Source organism: Physeter macrocephalus, chromosome 15 (genome assembly GCF_002837175.3).
Source record: "Physeter macrocephalus isolate SW-GA chromosome 15, ASM283717v5, whole genome shotgun sequence".
In the NCBI taxonomy this organism is placed as follows: Eukaryota; Metazoa; Chordata; class Mammalia; order Artiodactyla; family Physeteridae; genus Physeter; species Physeter macrocephalus.
Window position 1 is genome coordinate 79,535,851 of NC_041228.1, and position 17,783 is coordinate 79,553,633.

The window sequence follows — 17,783 nt, forward strand, 5'->3', positions numbered from 1 at the left end:
TTGGGTAGTATAGTCATTTTCACAATATTGATTTTTCCAGTCCAAGGACATGGTATATCTCTCCATCTCTTTGTATCATCTTTAATTTCTTTCATCAGTGTCTTATAGTTTTCTGCATACATGTCTTTTGTCTCCCTAAGTAGGTTTATTCCTAGGTATTTTATTCTTTTTGTTGCAATGGTAAATGGAAGTGTTTCCTTAAATTTTCTTTCAGATTTTTCATCATTAGCATAGAGGAATGCAAGAGATTTCTGTGCATTAATTTTGTATCCTGTTACTTTACCAAATTCATTGATTAGCTCTAGTAGTTTTCTGGTGGAATCTTTAGCATTATCTATGTACAGCATCGTGTCATCTGCAAACTGACAGTTTTATTTCTTCTTTTCCAGTGTATTACTTTTATTTCATTTTCTTCTCTGATTGTTGTGGCTAGGACTTCCAAAACTATGTTGAATAATGTGGCGAGAGTGGACATCCTTGTCTTGCTCCTGATCTTAGAGGAAATGCTTTCAGTTTTTCACCATTGAGAAAGCTGTTTGCTGTGGGTTTGTTATATATGGCCTTTATTATGTTGAGGTAGGTTCTCTCTATGCCCCCTTTCTGGAGAGTTTTTATCATAAATGGGTGTTGAATTTTGTCAAAAGCTTTTTCTGCATCTATTGAGACGATCATATGGTTTTTATTCTTCAGTTTGTTAATATGGTGTATCACATTGATTAATTTGCATATATTGAAGAATACTGGCTTCCCCAGGATAAATCCTACTTGATCATGGTATATGATTCTTTTAATGTGCTGTTGGATTCTGTTTGCTAGTATTTTGTTGAGGATTTTTGCACCTATATTCACCAGTGATATTGGTCAGTAATTTTCTTTTTCTGTAGTATCTTTGTCTGGTTTTGGGTCAGGGTGATGGTGGCCTCGTAGAATGAGTTTGGGAGTGTTCCTCCCTCTGCTATCTTTTGGAAGAGTTTGAGAAGGATGGGTGTTAGCTCTTCTCTAAATGTTTGGTAGAATTCACCTGTGAAGCCATCTGGTCCTGGACTTTTGTTTGTTGGAAGATTTTTAATCACAGTTTCAATTTCATTACTTGTGATTGGACTGTTCATATTTTCTGTTTCTTCCTGGTTCAGCCCTGGAAGGTTATACCTTTCAACGAATTTGTCCATTTCTTCCAAGGTGTCCATTTTATTGGCATAAAGTTGCTTTAGTAGTCTCTTATGATGCTTTGTATTTCTGCGGTGTCCTTTGTAACTTCTCCTTTTTCATTTCTAATTTTATTGATTTGAGTCCTCTCCCTCTTTTTCTTGATGAGTCTGGCTAAAGGTTTATCAATTTTGTTTATCTTCTCAAAGAATCAGCTTTTAGTTTTATTGACCTTTGCTATTGTTTTCTTTGTTTCTATTTCATTTATTTCTGCTCTGATATTTATGGTTTCTTTGCTTCTACTAACTTTGGGTCTTATTTGTTCTTCTTTCTCTAGTTCCTTAAGGTGTAAGGTTAGATTTAGATTGTTTATTTGAGATTTTTCTTATTTCTTGAGGTAGGATTGTATTGCTATAAACTTCCCTCTTAGAACTGCTTTTGCTGCATCCCATAGGTTTTGGATCATCATGTTTTCATTGTCATTTTTCTCTAGGTATTTTTTTATTTCTTCTATGATATCTTCAGTGATCTCTTGGTTTTTTAATAACATATTGTTTAGTCTGCATGTGTTTGTTTGTGCTTTTTATGCTTTTTCCCCTGTAATTGATTTCTAATCTCATAGCATAGTGGTCAGAAAAGATGTTTAATATGATTTCAATTTTCTGAAATTTACCGAGGTTTGATTTGTGACCCAAGATGCGATCTATCCTGGAGAATGTTCCATGTGCACTTGAGAAGAAAATGTAATCTGCTGTTTTCAGATGGAATGTCTTATACATATCAATTAAATCTATCTGGTCTATTGTGTCATTTAAAGCTTGTGTTTCCTTATTAATTTTATGTCTGGATGATCTGGCCATTGGTGTAAGTGAGGTGTTAAAGTCCCCCACTATTATTGCTTTACTGTCATTTTCCTCTTTTATAGCTGTTAGCATTTGCCTTATGTATCGAGGTGCTCCTATGTTGGGTTTATATATAATTGTTATATCTTCTTCTTGGATTGATCCCTTGATCATTATGTAGTGTCCTTCCTTGTCTCTTGTAACATTCTTTATTTTAAAGTCTCTTTTATCTGAAATGAGTATTGATACTCCAGCTTTCTTTTGATTTCCATTTGCATGGAATATCATTTTCCATCCCCTCACCTTCAGTCTGTATGTGTCCCTAGGTCTGAAGTGGTTCTCTTGTAGACAACATATATATGGGTCTTGTTTTTGTATCTATTCAGTGGGCCTGTGTCTTTTGGTTGGAGCGTTTAGTCCAGTCACACTTAAGGTAATTATTGATCTGTATGTTCCTATTACCATTTTCTTAATTGTTTTGGGTTTATTTTTGTAGGTCCTTTTCTTCTCTTGTGTTTCTCACTTAGAGAAGTTCCTTTAGCATCTGTTATTGGTTGTTTTTCCCTTGTTGCTTTTAATAATTTTTCTTTGCCTTTAATTTTTGTCAGTTTGATTACTATGTGTCTCAGCATGTTTCTCCTTGGGTTTATCCTTCCTGGGACTCTCTGCTCTTCCTGTACTTACGTGGCTATTTCCTTTCCCATGTTAGGGAAGTTTTCGACCATAATCTCTTCAAATATTTTCTCAGTTCCTTTCTCTCTCTCTTCTCCTTCTGGGCCCCTATAATGTGAATGTTGGTGCATTTAATGTTTTCCCAGAGGTCTTTTATGCTGTCTTCATTTCTTTTCATTCTTTTGTCTTTATTCTGTTCCACGGCAGTGAATTCCACCATTCTGTCTTCCAGGTCACTTATCCGTTCTTCTGCCTCAGTTATTCTGCTATTGATTCCTTCTAGTGTAGTTTTCATTTCAGTTATTGTGTTGTTCATCTCTGTTTGTTCTTTAATTCTTTTAAGTGTTTGTTCTTTAATTCTTCTAGGTCTTTGTTAAACATGTCTTGCATCTTCTTGATCTTTGTCTGCATTCTTTTCCCGAGGTCCAGGATTATCTTCACTATCATTATTCTGAATTCTTTTTCTGGAAGGTTGCCTACCTTCACTTCATTTAGTTGTTTTTCTTGGGTTTTATCTTGTTCCTTCATTGGGTACATAGTTCTCTGCCTTTTAATTTAGTCTTTCTGTGAATGTGGTGTTCGTTCCACAGGCTGCAGGATTGTAGTTCTTGCTTCTGCTGTCTGCCCTCTGGTGGATGAGGTTATCTAAGAGGCTTGTGGAAGCTTCCTGATGGGAGGGACTGGTGGTGGGTAGAGCTGGCTGTTGCTCTGGTAGGCAGAGCTCAGTAAAACTTTAATCTGCTTGTCTGCTGATGGGTGAGGTTTGGTTCTCCAATATATATAGTATATATATGCAAAAAATCAAATGCAACCTAACCCTTACACCTTATACCTTATACAAAAATTAAGTCTAAATGGTTCATAGGTTTAACTGTAAAACGCAGGAGAAAATCTTGAGGACCTAGGGCTTGGTGAGATGTTCTTAGACATGACACCCAAAAGCATGAGGCATAAAACAAAACAAAAAATGATAAATTGGAGATCATCAAAATTGAACCATTTGCCCTGCTAGTTGAGTTTCACATTTTTCTTTTTACCTGCCACAATGAATTGCTAAGTCATTTGAGGATAAATTTTATGTCGGTTTATATTAAGTGTGTGTATTATAGGTGCCAGAAAATGATGAATTGTGATTGAATAGGCAAGTGCTTCTGTATATTAGAATATTTAGCATATGTTCAGGAATTAATGCTTATTGAATATTTAAAGTGCACTGTGCTAAATCTACACTGTGGAAATTCTCTAGCGCTCAGCAGGCATGTAATAAGTGATCATAATATATTCACCAACCAAAAGAATAAATAATCATTAGGAAAGAGGGAGGTTAGTACACTTTCCAAAAAGTAAACAGTATTTTGAGAGACAATATTTACCTATATAGAAAAAATATGCAAAGGAGTCAAACTATAGAGTATTAGAGAAAAAAGCTGTGTGGGTCAAGACAGGATACAGCAGGAGCTTAGGAGGAAGAAGACAAAGGACACGTCAAGAGACTAGAAAAAGGACACTGGGTTCTTGGAGACTAACTCTGGTCACTCTTTTTATACAGAAGGTGACAATCATTTTCTATCAAACAGGAATCAGTAAAACAAAGTCTAAAATTGAAAGGATGGACATAATATGGAACCAATAAAATAACGATTTAAAGTATATTTTAAAAAACCTTATAGGACGAAAACCCCATTAACAACTCCCTGCTTCTTCCTTGCTTGTTTAGTTTTATTTTTCTGAAAGGGAAAATACTCCTTCCTCTTTCTAAACTCTGTGCCTACCGTTCTTTCTGCTTCTGTTCGCTTTCCCTGGAAAGATAAAACTTCATGACAGAAGGAAGCACATCTAGAATGTCAGGGCAAAGACCTCTGACAATCCAGTCCTCCGTAAAGAAAAGAGAATACTAGAAAAAATTGTCAAAATACACTTATTCAGAGCACAGGAAATTAACCCAAAGCTTGTAAAAACCCAAAAGTGTTTATCAAGAAAGAATGGATGCATCATGGTAGAGACAGCAAGGTTTGTGGGGTTTAACCTTGCCCTATATGCCCAACGCCAAGGCAGGCATGGATATCAACAGCCTTTTAACTATGGTAGGTGTGAAAACAGTCTGGCGGACACCTGAGAGGGCGAGTGGCTTAGAGCTCCTCCAGGAGATCTTCCATCCCCAGAGAATTTTAATAGTTTGAGCTGCCTGGCAGCTCCCTGAAAAGCTCCATCCTCAGGGATTCTCTTTGTTAGACTCACCAGAGCTTGTTCCTTTGGAATAGCCCTATTCCCACGGCATTTATCACATAGAATCTATGGCGATGTTTTAACACTGCAGCCATCTGAAGTGATGCTAGCCCCAACGGGCACTAGCAAAAGACTCTCCCCAAAACTTAAGAGGAGAATCTGGGAAATGACATATCCATAGGGGGCTTTGAAGGCTCCAAAATAGTGCTTGGAACCCAGGGGCACGTACAGGCCATGCATAGGACTTGAAAGGGCTGAGCACTAAGGTGTCAGGTCAGCTGACCCGCAGGCTCTGTGCAAAAACAGCATGCAAAGGCTGTAACCTCCAGAAGGACACAGGCGTGCCACGACACACACGGACCCAAAGCCTTCAAGGAAATCTCTGTCCAGCCATCAGCTGGTCAGTAAGCTAAGCAAGCTGAGACTCCAGAGGCTTCTCCTAACACAAAATTCAGGCTTCACCGAATTGTGCAGAGAAACGACTAAAGAAACAAATGCAACAACATTACAGCAAATAGCAACAACAAACACTGGGAAGGGAGCATCCAATTTCAATAGTTGCCACATTATACAATTTAAAATGTACAATTGTCAACAACAACAAAATTAAGACATGCAAAAACACAGGAAAGTATGTCCAATGCACAGGAAAAAAACAGGCAAAATTACCAAAGTAAGCCCGGCCATTGGGGTGAGGAGACAAAGATCAACCCTTCCTAAAATGTACAAAGATTTAAATAAAACCCTGTCTAAAGAATTTTTTAAGGTATGATGGTAGTGTTTTATTAAACAGAGAATATCAACAAAGAGGAATTATAATAAAGACCAAATAGGTATTTCAGATTTAAAATAAAAATTCTCCTAGAGTGAATTTACTTGCAGAAAAAAGAATCAGTGAACTTGAAAACAGGACAATTGAGATTTTCCAGTTTGAGCAACAGAAAGGGAAAAGGGTAAAGAAAAAAGGAACAGAAACTCAGCCACGTGTATGACAATATCAAGGATAACATAACAGGAGAACTGAGGAATGGGTAGAGAGAAAAAGATAGGAAATACACTTGCAGAAATAATGGTCCCAAACATCCAAAATGTCATTAAAAATTTTAATTAAAAACATTAATCTATAGATTTAAGAAGCTTAATCGAGAAGAGAGCCACACCCAGACATTATTGTCAAACATTCAAAAGTCAAAGGTAAGAGAGAGGTGATTCATCATGTACAAGAAATTCTAAATAAGATAAAAAGCTCAATTCACATCAAAAACCTTAGAGTTCCAGAAATCAGTGAGATAACATTTGCAAAATGAAGAAAGCAAAGGATTGTCAATGAAGAGGTCTTTATTCAGCAAAACTATTCTTCAAAAATTAAGAAAAACTTAAGCTTTCCCAGATAATCAAAAACAGTAAATGTACTGCTAGCAGATCTACCTTGTAAGAAGAACTAAAGGAATCGTTCAGGCTGAAAAGAAAGGGGTCTAGGGTGGTAACTTCCATCCGCACAAGGAAATCAAGAGCTCTGATAAGGTGGTACACAGGGGAAGTTAAAAATAGTGTGTACAAATTTTTGTTTGTAACTCTTTTCTTCTACTAACTGATTTAAAAGTTTGCTGCATAAAAGTAATTGCAAAACTGTATTGATATTTTAATGTACCAAGCTGTAATAAATATGACAGTAACAGCACAAAGGAGGGGAGAAAGAAAGGGGCTATATTGGAGCATATTTTTTTGTATACTATTGAAATTAATTTAGTACTAATCCAAGCTGTATTGTTTCAAGTTAAGATATTAATTTAATCCCCAGAGTACCTACTAAGAAAATGATAAACACATAATAAGAAAAACAACAGGGAATTTAAAATAAATTTTAAAGGGAGGAATGAGATCATGTAAAGTATAATTTCTGAACCCAGTGGAATGAAATTAAAAGTCAATAATGGAAGAAAAGCTGGAAAATGTATTATTATTTGAAAATTAAACCCACTTCTAAATAAAAAATGGGGCAAAGAAGACACAGAAAAGAGGTAAGAAAGCACTATGATATGACTGAAAACAAAAACACAACATACCAAAACCTACTGACGCAATTAAAAGAGAGTTTAAAAATGTACAGCAATAAATACCTATATTAAAACCAGAAAGGTCTAAGAAGAATATAAATAAAGATTAGAACAGAAATAAATACAATAGATAAAAGAAAAACAATATAGAAAATTGACAAATCCCAAACTTGGTTCTTTGGAAAGATCAACAAAATTGAAAAACCTTTAGCTAGATTGACCAAAAATAAGAGAGAAGAATCAAATTACTAAAATCAAGAATGAAGGAGCATCTTTAATGCATAAATAAATGCATAAATATGGATTTATCCTAGAAGACAAGGTTGCTTTAATGTTAAAAAAAATTAAGGTAATACACCATATCAGTAGAATAAAGAACCAAAAAAAATCACAATCATATCAATCAGATGCAGAAAAAGCACTGGCCTAATCAAAACATCTTTCAAAATAAGAACACTCAACAAACTAAAAAAGAGAAGGGAGTTTCTTAATCTGACAATAGACATTTAAAAACACCCACAGCTAACATCATTGTTAAGGCTGAAAAATTGAATTATTTCTCTTTAAGATCAGGAAAAAGACAGGGATATCTGCATTTCTGTTCAAAATTTTTGTGGTGGATTTAGCAAGGACAAATAGAAAAGGAAAAAAAAGAAGTCATCCAGATTTGGAAGAAAAAAGATTAAAGCTATCCTTACTCACAGATGTTGTGATCCTGTAGAACACAAGAAATTCCTGAGGAACCCACAACAAAACCCCCGAACTCTTAGAACTAATAAAAAAGTTCAGAAAGGTTTCAGGATACAAGGCCAACATAAAAAATCAAATTTATTTGTAAACACTAGTAATTAAAAATCAAAAGTGAGATCAAGAAAACAATTTTAGTTAAATCAGAGCAATAAAATATTCAGGAATATATTTTTAAGAAAGAGTTGCAAGATTTGCATACAGAAAACAGCAAAACATTGCTGCAAGAAAGTAAAGAAGACCAGAAAGTAAAAAACAACCCAAATGTCCATCAGTTGATGACTAGATAAACCAAATACGTTATCCATGTAACAGAATATTATTTGACAATAAAAAGAAGTGAAGTACTGATTCATGTCACAACATGGGTGAACCTTAGAAACAGTATTATAACTGAAAGATGACAGCCAAAAAGGAGCACATATGGTCTGTTTATAAGTTGGTTAGTCGTTGTCGGAGACTGGGGTAATGGGTCATTTAGTAGGGAGTGTTAATGGGTCTGGAGTTTCTTTCTGTGGTGATGAAAATATTTTGGGATTAGGCAGTGGTGATGGTTACACTACTCTGAGAAGACTAAAAAAACCACTGTATTGGACATTTCAGGAGGGTGAATTTTGTATTATTTGAATTATACCCAATAAACCTGTTGTTTAAAAAAAGACCTTCATAATACTTAAAAGCAAATACATGTGTGGAATCAAGCTAACAACTGCTCAACTAATATAAATTTACATAATTCTTAAAATGTCACCTATTTTATTAGTAATACTGTTTATTGCTTGCCACTAGAAAGTTTGCACACTAACATTTATGTGGTAGCAAGTTACGAGTTAGATTGCTGTATTTATAATAAACAGAGACAATGAAAAAGTTATAAAAATGTTCTGTACAGTTTACAGCAAAATAAAAATAAGTAACACCACTGGATATAGCTGTTAAGTTTATCACAAAGCTCATAAAATAAGTTCTGTATACTCTTGTATCTGTCTTTGAGTGGTCTGTTTATGCTGGATTCACACATGAACGAAATGCTCATCTAAGACTAAAGTCTATGACAACAGAACTGATTGCTTCCAAAATTTGATGTATGTTTAGAATTAAAGATGTAATATTGAAAGTTTATGTCAAAATCTTTTCCAGATCTTATATTAAAATTATCTCTGATAATACTAAATAGAACTTTCTGTTATTTAGATTAATTTTTGGAAAAATTCATTTAGTTTTTTAAACATAAATTTAGACAACATATTCCATTTACACTGCCAAGTTAAGTTATAGGAAACTTAAAAATTTTATTTTATGTATCTTTATACATGACTGTAAAAACAACAAAATTTTAGGTACATGTTAGGTATTTTTCATAATTTTGCTTTTTGCGAGAGAGTTTCTTGTGAGTGAAGGAAAAATACCTTAAAACAGTAACTTCTGGCTTCTTAGTGCCCTTTGTTGCCATCTTCAACATATTTGTTTTATCCATTTTGAATGAATTCATCTCTGTATTTAATAAAAGGGCTATTTCTAGCAGTATTTTTATTTATTTGGTTTTTTGTTTTTTGTTTTTTTGATGTGAACCATTTTTAAATGCTTTATTGAATTTGTTACAGTGTTTTATGTTTTTGGTTTTTTGGCTGTGAGGCCTGTGGGATCTTAGCTCCCTGACCAGGGATCAAACCTGTACCGCCAGAACTGGAAGGCGAAGTCTTAACCACTGGACCGCCAGGGAAGTCCCTGCTTGTTCGTTCATCAGTGTCTTTTACAGAAGGAATAGAACAGGATTTTTTCCTGACCTAATTACTGAAAATAGTTGAGAAGTTTATGAGCAATTGAAAAAATGATCTTGTAGACACTCTCAATCAATAATAGCTCCTCATATTAATAACTGGAAAGCTCATAGCAAAATCAGCGGGATGGGAAAATGAGTATATACACTGATAGAAAGAAAGGAAAACAATCTTTGGGGTCTTTGACGGTATAACGTAATTGACTAGACCTATGATTAGAAATGCGCAATACAATAATAAAAATAAGTAGAATACAGGCACAGTTTTTAGAAAAAAATTTAAAACTTCAGTGTTGGGAAAGAAGCAGCATAGAGAATTAAGCTTTTTATTTACATGTGACAGATACATGTTTTCTTATAATAACACTAAAAATAACCTTAAAAATAATCTCAACTCTTCATGTCATCAAAATATAAAAAATGCCTTTCTACTTTCATTATGCATAAATTTAGGAATCAAAATAGGTTTGAGTAGGTCAGGCTGAAGAAAATGTGTTCTACAATTTGGAGGTCTTACCTATTACTATTTCAGATAGGTAGAAAATTAGAAGATATTAATTATTAAACTATCTTCATTAGAAAAGACATGAACTGAATCTAAATTATAGAAATTAAACTAAAAGAAGCAATAATTTTACACATACACATAATGACTCACACCCACAGAATTAAACAGTGCTTCTCTAAATCTCTCACTTAAATGTTGCCATAAGAACATTAGGAATTCCAAAAATTTAGATTTGAACACAACCATCTGCTGGAAATAGTAATGTCTGAACAAGTACAGCTGTGCGCTCAATTAGCTACACAGTCATTCAAACGAAGCATGCTTAAAAAAAAGGAACCCTTTAAAAAATAAAAGCTAACATAGTTAATTCATACAAATGTTCTCTGGTGTGGATGCCCTTTTCTTAGAGAAGGGGATGGCTGGAAAATGCCTGAATCCACACACGCGGATTGCAGATACCACCTCAGAACTGCTTTTCTCTGGCTATTTTCCCAAGACTCTTGAAATCCACAGCACTCTGCCCAGAAGCTGCATGGAGACATACTTCATCTAAATATTACTCTCCACGGAAACAAGTGACATCTGTAAAATTAGTAAGGCAGAGCAAACTTCTTGATTCTGTAGACTTTTAAGATGTTCTATTTCCTTATAAACCTTTTAGATCTTGTAAATACCCTGGTAAATATGAAACATTTAGCAAAGCTTGTTAATGTCAGTTACTTTTAGCTGTTGCGGAGACATGGGGTTGATGAGGTTTAGTCCATGAGTTTGAAGTATATCTGAGGGCGTCATTCAATCAAAGCAATCTCAAAGAACGTGCACACTTGTTTGAGGTGCTATCATTTCATTAAATATTTGTTTCCCTTGATAAAAGGCATTTATTGAGCTTGATATATTAAAAAAAGTGTTGCTGAGAATTCCGTCTTTGTAGTTTTTATATTTATAATTGAATCATACTTGAGTGATGTTCTGATAACATCTATTCTCAATGAAGTGAAGAAATTATTTCTTCTTGCTCACACTTATGGAAATTTTATAATGCAGAGGAGTTACAAATAACAGCTCTTCATAAGCAACTTTTATAAAATGTATGTAGGGGAAACTATTCATGTGAAAGGACTTATATTGGACAAAGTGATAGGAAGGATCCCACATCCTTATTCTGACATTTCATTATTAATTTTTAATTTGCATGCAGTATGTATTAAACTACTATTAGACCCCAAGCATTGCTGTTATACAGAGGATACATTGACGGATATGAAACAGCTTCAGCAGTCATGCTTTCATAGTCTCTGTGGATACTGATAAATAGACAATTATAAGTATATTCTACAATCTTCTGAGACATTACAGAAGTTATCCTGGAAGTACAAAAGCAGGGCATGTAAAGGAGCTTTTGGCTGGAGTTTCAAGGTAGACAAAAGTCAGAAGAGCCTCTTCACTATATAAAATAGCAGAAGGAATTCTAAAGGACAAGGAAGAGTAATACAGGTACAGGGGAGGGCATCCAGGTAAAGAAGATGTATGTGAAAACCCCGTGTAAAATAGATATGACACGTCCAGTTGTCCCCTATAGTTTCGTGTGATTAAAATACACACTGTAAAGGGGAAGCGGTGAGAAGGCAGACCAGGTCATCCATTTTTCTCTGTGTCATGTTAACTGATTGAAATTTACAATAAAGGTGTGGGAAGTTCCTGAAAAGTATCGAATAGGGGGTGACACAGTCAGATCTTTGTTTCTGAAAGGTCCCTGTGGCTGCATCATGGGGGGTTTTCAGGACAGGTCAAAACTTTGAGCCCAGAGACCAAACAGGAAGGAGATGAGTATTCTCAGCAGGAGATGATAGTAGCCTGAACGTGGTGACGTATAGGAATTATGACAGGTGATGCTTCTCTCAGATCCCATAACGTTCCTTTGAACGTTTCTAGGGGCCCATCTCCTCGCTTCTGCATTCTTCTGATCCTAAAGCTCACTCCTAAAATAATTCTGTGCCAACCAAGCAGTGCGCGCTAGTTGCGCACTCACCAGTTTGGAAGTATGAAAGTCCACCTCCCTTGCCTCCTGGACAAATCAGTTCCCTGTGGACTCGATCTAAAGCTGGGATTTGACTGTAATCACATGTTTGTTTGTCTTTTTCCCTTGACCTGTCCTGCTTTCCTGATTTTTCCATGCATGTCGGTGCACAACTGACCCTGCACCATTTGCTGAAAAGTCTGTCCTTTTTCCATTTAACCGTCTTTGTTACTTTGTCAAAGATAGGTGGGTAATATTCGTATAGGTCTATTTCTGGGCACTACATTCAACGTCCGTTGACCTCTGTGTCTATTATTTTACCAGTATCATGCTGCACTCTTTATTATAACCTTATATTCAATCTTGAACTTGGATAATGTGAATCATCCAACTCTGTCCTTCTTCGGCAGTATTGTGCTGGCTTTTCTGGGCCTTTTCTTTTTGAAATAAACTGTAAATCAGTTTTTGGTTATCCATGAAATAGCTAGCTGGAGTTTCATTTGGGGGCTGCTTGAATCTATAGATCAAGTTTAGTAAAACTGACAATTTAACAATATTGAGTCTTCCAATCCATTAACACAGAATATCTTTCAATTACTATATCCACTCTTGCATCCTTTGCTAATGTTTGCATGACTTCTATTTGTTCTGTTTCTTTTTCCTGTGTGTGTGTGTGTTTTTTCTCATCCTTTTTTCTGCCTCACTATAGTTTTCTTGAACAATTTGTTTGGAATTCTATTTGGATTTATCTTTAGTGCTCTTAAGTGTGTGTCTGCATAGCTTTTTTTCCTTGAGTGTGGTAGGTGATACATTGTATCTTCATAACATGTCTATTTCTGTTGTCATTTACCAGTTAAAGTGAAGCATAGCCCTCTTACTTTCCTTTACATCTGCCTATCCTTCTCCATTTATAATTGTCTTGAGAACTTCAACAACCAGTGTTAATATTTTTGCTTTGACCATTAGTCATAATTTAGAAAACTCAAATGAGAAGCTAAGTCTACTGTCGTTAATCGTACGCTGGTTTTTTCTGCTGTTCTTTCTTTCCTAACAGTAATTTCTTTTCTGTTTAGAAAATATCCTTCAGCCATTCTTTTGGGATAAGTGTGTTGCCCATAAATTTTCTTGGTTTTACTTAATCTAAGAATGTTTGTATTTCTCCCTTATTCTTGAAAGATATTTCCACTGGATATAGGATTGTAGGCTGTTAATGCGTTTCTTTCAGGGCTTCCAAAATATTGTGCTACTCCCTCTGGCCACAAAGGTTTCTGAAGTGAAACTATTATCACTATAATTGTTTTTTTCCTCCTCTAGGGAAGGCATCCTTTCTCTCTTATTGCTTTCAGTTTCTTTGCCTTTAGTTTGACAATAGAAGTGTCTTGACTTTGATACAGTTTGACTGTGACGTATTTTTGTCATGGATTTCTTTGACTTTATCAGTTCACTCAGATTCTTGAATTTATGTCTGTATCCTTTGCACATTTGGGCAGTTTTCAGCCATTAGTTCTTCAATATTGTTTTAACCCTGCCTTCTTTTTCCTCCCCTTTTGGAATTCCCCTGACAAAAATGTTAGATTTTTTGGCTGTAAGCCCACAGATCCCTGGGGCTCTGCTCGTTTCTTTCCAGTCCATTTTTCTCTTTCTTGTCCAGTTTTCATAACGTCTACCACCCTGTCTTCACACCTGTCTTGACCTCTGTTGTCCACGTGTCTTCCGTCTGGCTAGTTCATCTGTTTCCAGCCCCCAGGGTTGCAGAGAACATGCTTTCCGTGGAGCCGTTTTTCGTCCGTGCTCCCTGCTGTTCTGGGCTGTGATTCCTCCAGAAGCCCGTCTGGGACACAGGAGACAGCAAGAAGCTCTGGGGTCCCCTGCCTTTCCCTCGCTCGGGTCCTGACTTTCCGGGGTGCCGTCTGCTGTCCATGCTTCCTGTAGCTCAGAAACTTGTCACCTCCGGCCTGTCTCGTTCACCCTCTGCTTAGCCTTGTACAGACCAACAGGCTGCCTTTCTCAGTTTCCTTATGTACAGAAAGGAGGTCACGGAATGTGACTCACAGGTCTCGGTGATGATGGTCCTGGGAAGGAGAGGCATCGGGGAAAGGTGTGTTGAAAGTGACATTTCAAACGAAACGAAGCTGGGGTGGGTAGAAGTGAGCCATGTGTGTCGGTGGATGAGTCCTGCCAGCTGGAAACTGCCACTCGCCACCTGCCTCTACGAGGATTAAATCAGGTGTCGCTGCGGCCGCTCAGGCTGGAGATCAGGAACGAGGCGCTCTGTGCTCTGGGAGAAACTGGCAGAACAGGTCTTCAGAGAGTCAGGTATTTTCAGGAGCTGATTTTATGAGCCCATTTCTTGCATCTCCTCGTATCCAGAAAAGCACTAAAATCATGAACGGTGACGTCTGCTCCTGGTGACGAGCAGCCAGCCTCCGGCAACGTGTGTGCTTGACGGCACGTCCGCCCTTCACTAAAATCCTGTCTATACTGACTCGACCTCTCTGCAGCAGCTCCTCAGAGCCACCTGAGATGCTGTCTCCTGGGCTCGAGTCCTCATTTTGCCCTAAACAAGACAACTCACAACTCTCGCGTTGGGCATTTTTTTCAGTCGACGGTCCCCGCTGGAGGCGGTGGCGGGGGGGGGGGGGGAACCGCAGGGCAACAGAGACTTAGAAAAAGTCTGGAGAGGGTGGGTCAAGTGGCCCTGGCTCAGAGGAACCCGGGGAGGCACAGGGGACACACAGGTGAGCCAGCGACAGGGCCGAGGCCACGTAGGTCCTGCTGTGGTAGCGCCTGCCCGTCTCGGGGCCTCCTGAGTGTCATGTGGTTATTAAACAACTCACAGCAGGGAGTCTCCGTGTACTCTGCGCCCAACTCACAGGGAGGGTCTCCGCCAGAAGGATGCTCCTTCTACCCGCTGACGTTGCCAGAGATTCCTCCCCGAATGCGCCGGTTGGAATTCAATGTATTTGAGGCGCCAAGCATCCCGCAGAAAACATGTTGAGACGTGAACCCCTCAGCGGAGTCCACAAGGCCAAACCTTCAATCGCTGGCAGCGTCATTGACCTCTGCTGCCTGGTCTGATCCCAAGCAAAAGGCAAACAAGTAAAAAAGCTTACCCAGTTTTTTGGTGATCCCTCTTTCAATTAATTACTGGAACTAAAATCACACTTAAATGCTATCCAAAAATAATTTGAACACTGGTAATGCTTTACTCATCCTTCTTGCTTTTGTAACTTACTGGAGGATTTGGGGAAATCTATCTTAACTCTATATTCTTGTAATAATAATAATAATAGTACCTCCTACAAAGGTTGTTATGAGGATTACATGAGTTAATATACGTAAAGAACTTAGAATCATGCTGGACGCGTAGTAAGTGCCATCAAAGTGTCACCTGTTGTCATTCATATCCATTCATTTGAATTCACTCAGATTTTTTCCTCAATATTTCTTTTAGCTTATTGGCACTTAGGGAATAAGAAGTTTGATAAAATAGAGATGGAAATATCATAATTTTGGAGCATGCTAGGCAACAGTAAGACAAGAAGGCTTGAGAAGGTTCAAGCACTATACAAATTATTCAAATTATGCAGGCACATGCAAGGAGGAGGAGGGGAAAGCTGGCCCAATTTCAAATTGTGTCCATTTGTTCGCTTTCTAGTGGCCATTCCGGATCCAGCTATGGACTTGGGATTCTACACTGTATCCTCTGCCCCCAGCACTAGTGTCTCCCCTGCCACAGGGACTTGGAGCTCAGGTGAGCCGAATTATTTCCCGCCTTCTGTGTGCTATCTGGGTGGTCGGCTCTTCAGCCATAAGAAGGAATGAACAAGCGATTCACACAACAGCCTAGATGAGCCTGGAACACACTCAGCTGAGTGACAGGAGCCTCAAAGGCCACATACTGTATCATTCCACTTACAGGAAATCCCAGAGGAGATTAACCCATGGAGACAGGATGCAGACTGTCTGCATCCTGGGTGGGGGGAGGGGGAGGGGAGAAACGGCGCTGGATCAGGGAGCTTACGGCGGAATGATGGAAATGACTTGAACTAGACAGAGTGGTGGTGAGGCTGGTGGCATAGCCAACATCGTGATGACCTTCAATGTCACTGACCTGTTTACTTTAAAATAGTTAATTTCATGTGTCTTTCACCTCAATATGTTACTTAAGAGAGTAGTTGGTGGTCATTTACAGCATTTTCTATGGATTCCCATAGACAGAGTCATAAATTATTACCTACCGTACAATACAGTTTAGAATTTAACTGGGTCATGGAGCTGAAAGTGCTCTGTACAAAGGGAAAACCAACTTGAAATAAGAAATCAGATCTAGTGTTCCTCATAGAGGTGACCATGCCCAGGCAATCATTTTTCAGGAATGACATAATTTTGTTCCACATACTCATCTGTGGGAAGTGCTGCAAAGCCGATCTGCAAGTCCTGTTGCTGCATATATGCTCAGAGTCGGTTAGGAATGTCCGCACACCATACCCAGGGCTACTTGGCTCTGATTCCTGGTTTCACTTATTTATTGAAAAGATCGTTAATAAAATCAAGAAGAGAAGAGTGGACATAGTTTATTTTACCCTGAATAGCCTTCAGAAAGCTAGCTGTTTCCTGCTAGGTAGCGAAGAAGAAACTAACCCTCCATGGGAGGGGTTCTGATAGTTTCGTCTTTCAGCGTGCACTTCACAAAAGTAGTAAATTGAGTTCCTCTGTACAATTCCATATCTGTACATATTTTTCATTGTTTACTTTGCAATGGCTTAATTTTGCAGAGTTTTCTTTTACATTTGCGTTTGGAAAAATTCACTTTAAATAAAGAACTTAGTCGTTCTGTAGAGAACAACTAAAATTTGACAATGTTGAACACTTGTTAACACACATTATATATGTTACTGGATGACGCTTTGAACAAGAGGATAATGCAAGATGAGAAACAGCAGACCTAAAAAAAGAAAGAAGAAAAGTATGAAGTAGTAACAATTCTTGTTACTTTTAAGTTTTTTAAGGAGCCTCCATACTGTTCTCCATATTGGTGTATCAATTTACTTTCCCACCAACAGTGCAAGAGGGTTCCCTTTTCTCCACACCCTCTCCAGCATTTACTGTTTGTAGATTTTGTTGATGATGGCCATCCTGACCGGTGTGAGATGATATCTCATTGTAGTTTTGATTTGCATTTCTCTAATGATTAGTGATGTTGAGCATCCTTTCATGTGTTTGTTGGCAATCTGTATATCTTCTTTGGAGAAATGTCTATTTAGGTCTTCTGCCCATTTTTGGATTGGGTTGTTTGTTTTTCTGATATTGAGCTGCATGAGCTGCTTGTAAATTTTGGAGATTAATCCTTTGTCAGTTGCTTCATTTGAAAATATTTTCTCCCATTCTGAGGGTTGTCTTTTCATCTTGTTTATTTTTATTTCCATTTCTCTAGGAGGTGGGAGTTGGTTCAAAAAGGATCTTGCTGTGATTTATGTCATAGAGTGTTCTGCCTATGTTTTCCTCTAAGAGTTTTATAGTATCTGGCCTGTTATTTAGGTCTTTCATCCATTTTGAGTTTATTTTTGTGTATGGTGTATCATCTTTAATTTCTTTCATCAGTGTCTCATAGTTTTCTGCATAAAGGTCTTTTGTCTCCTTAGGTGGGTTTATTCCTAGGTATTTTATTCTTTTTTTGCAATGGTAAATTGGGTGTTTCCTTAATTTCTCTTTTAGATTTTTCATCATTAGTGTATAGGAATGGAAGAGATTTCTGTGCATTAATTTTGTATCCTGCTACTTTAAC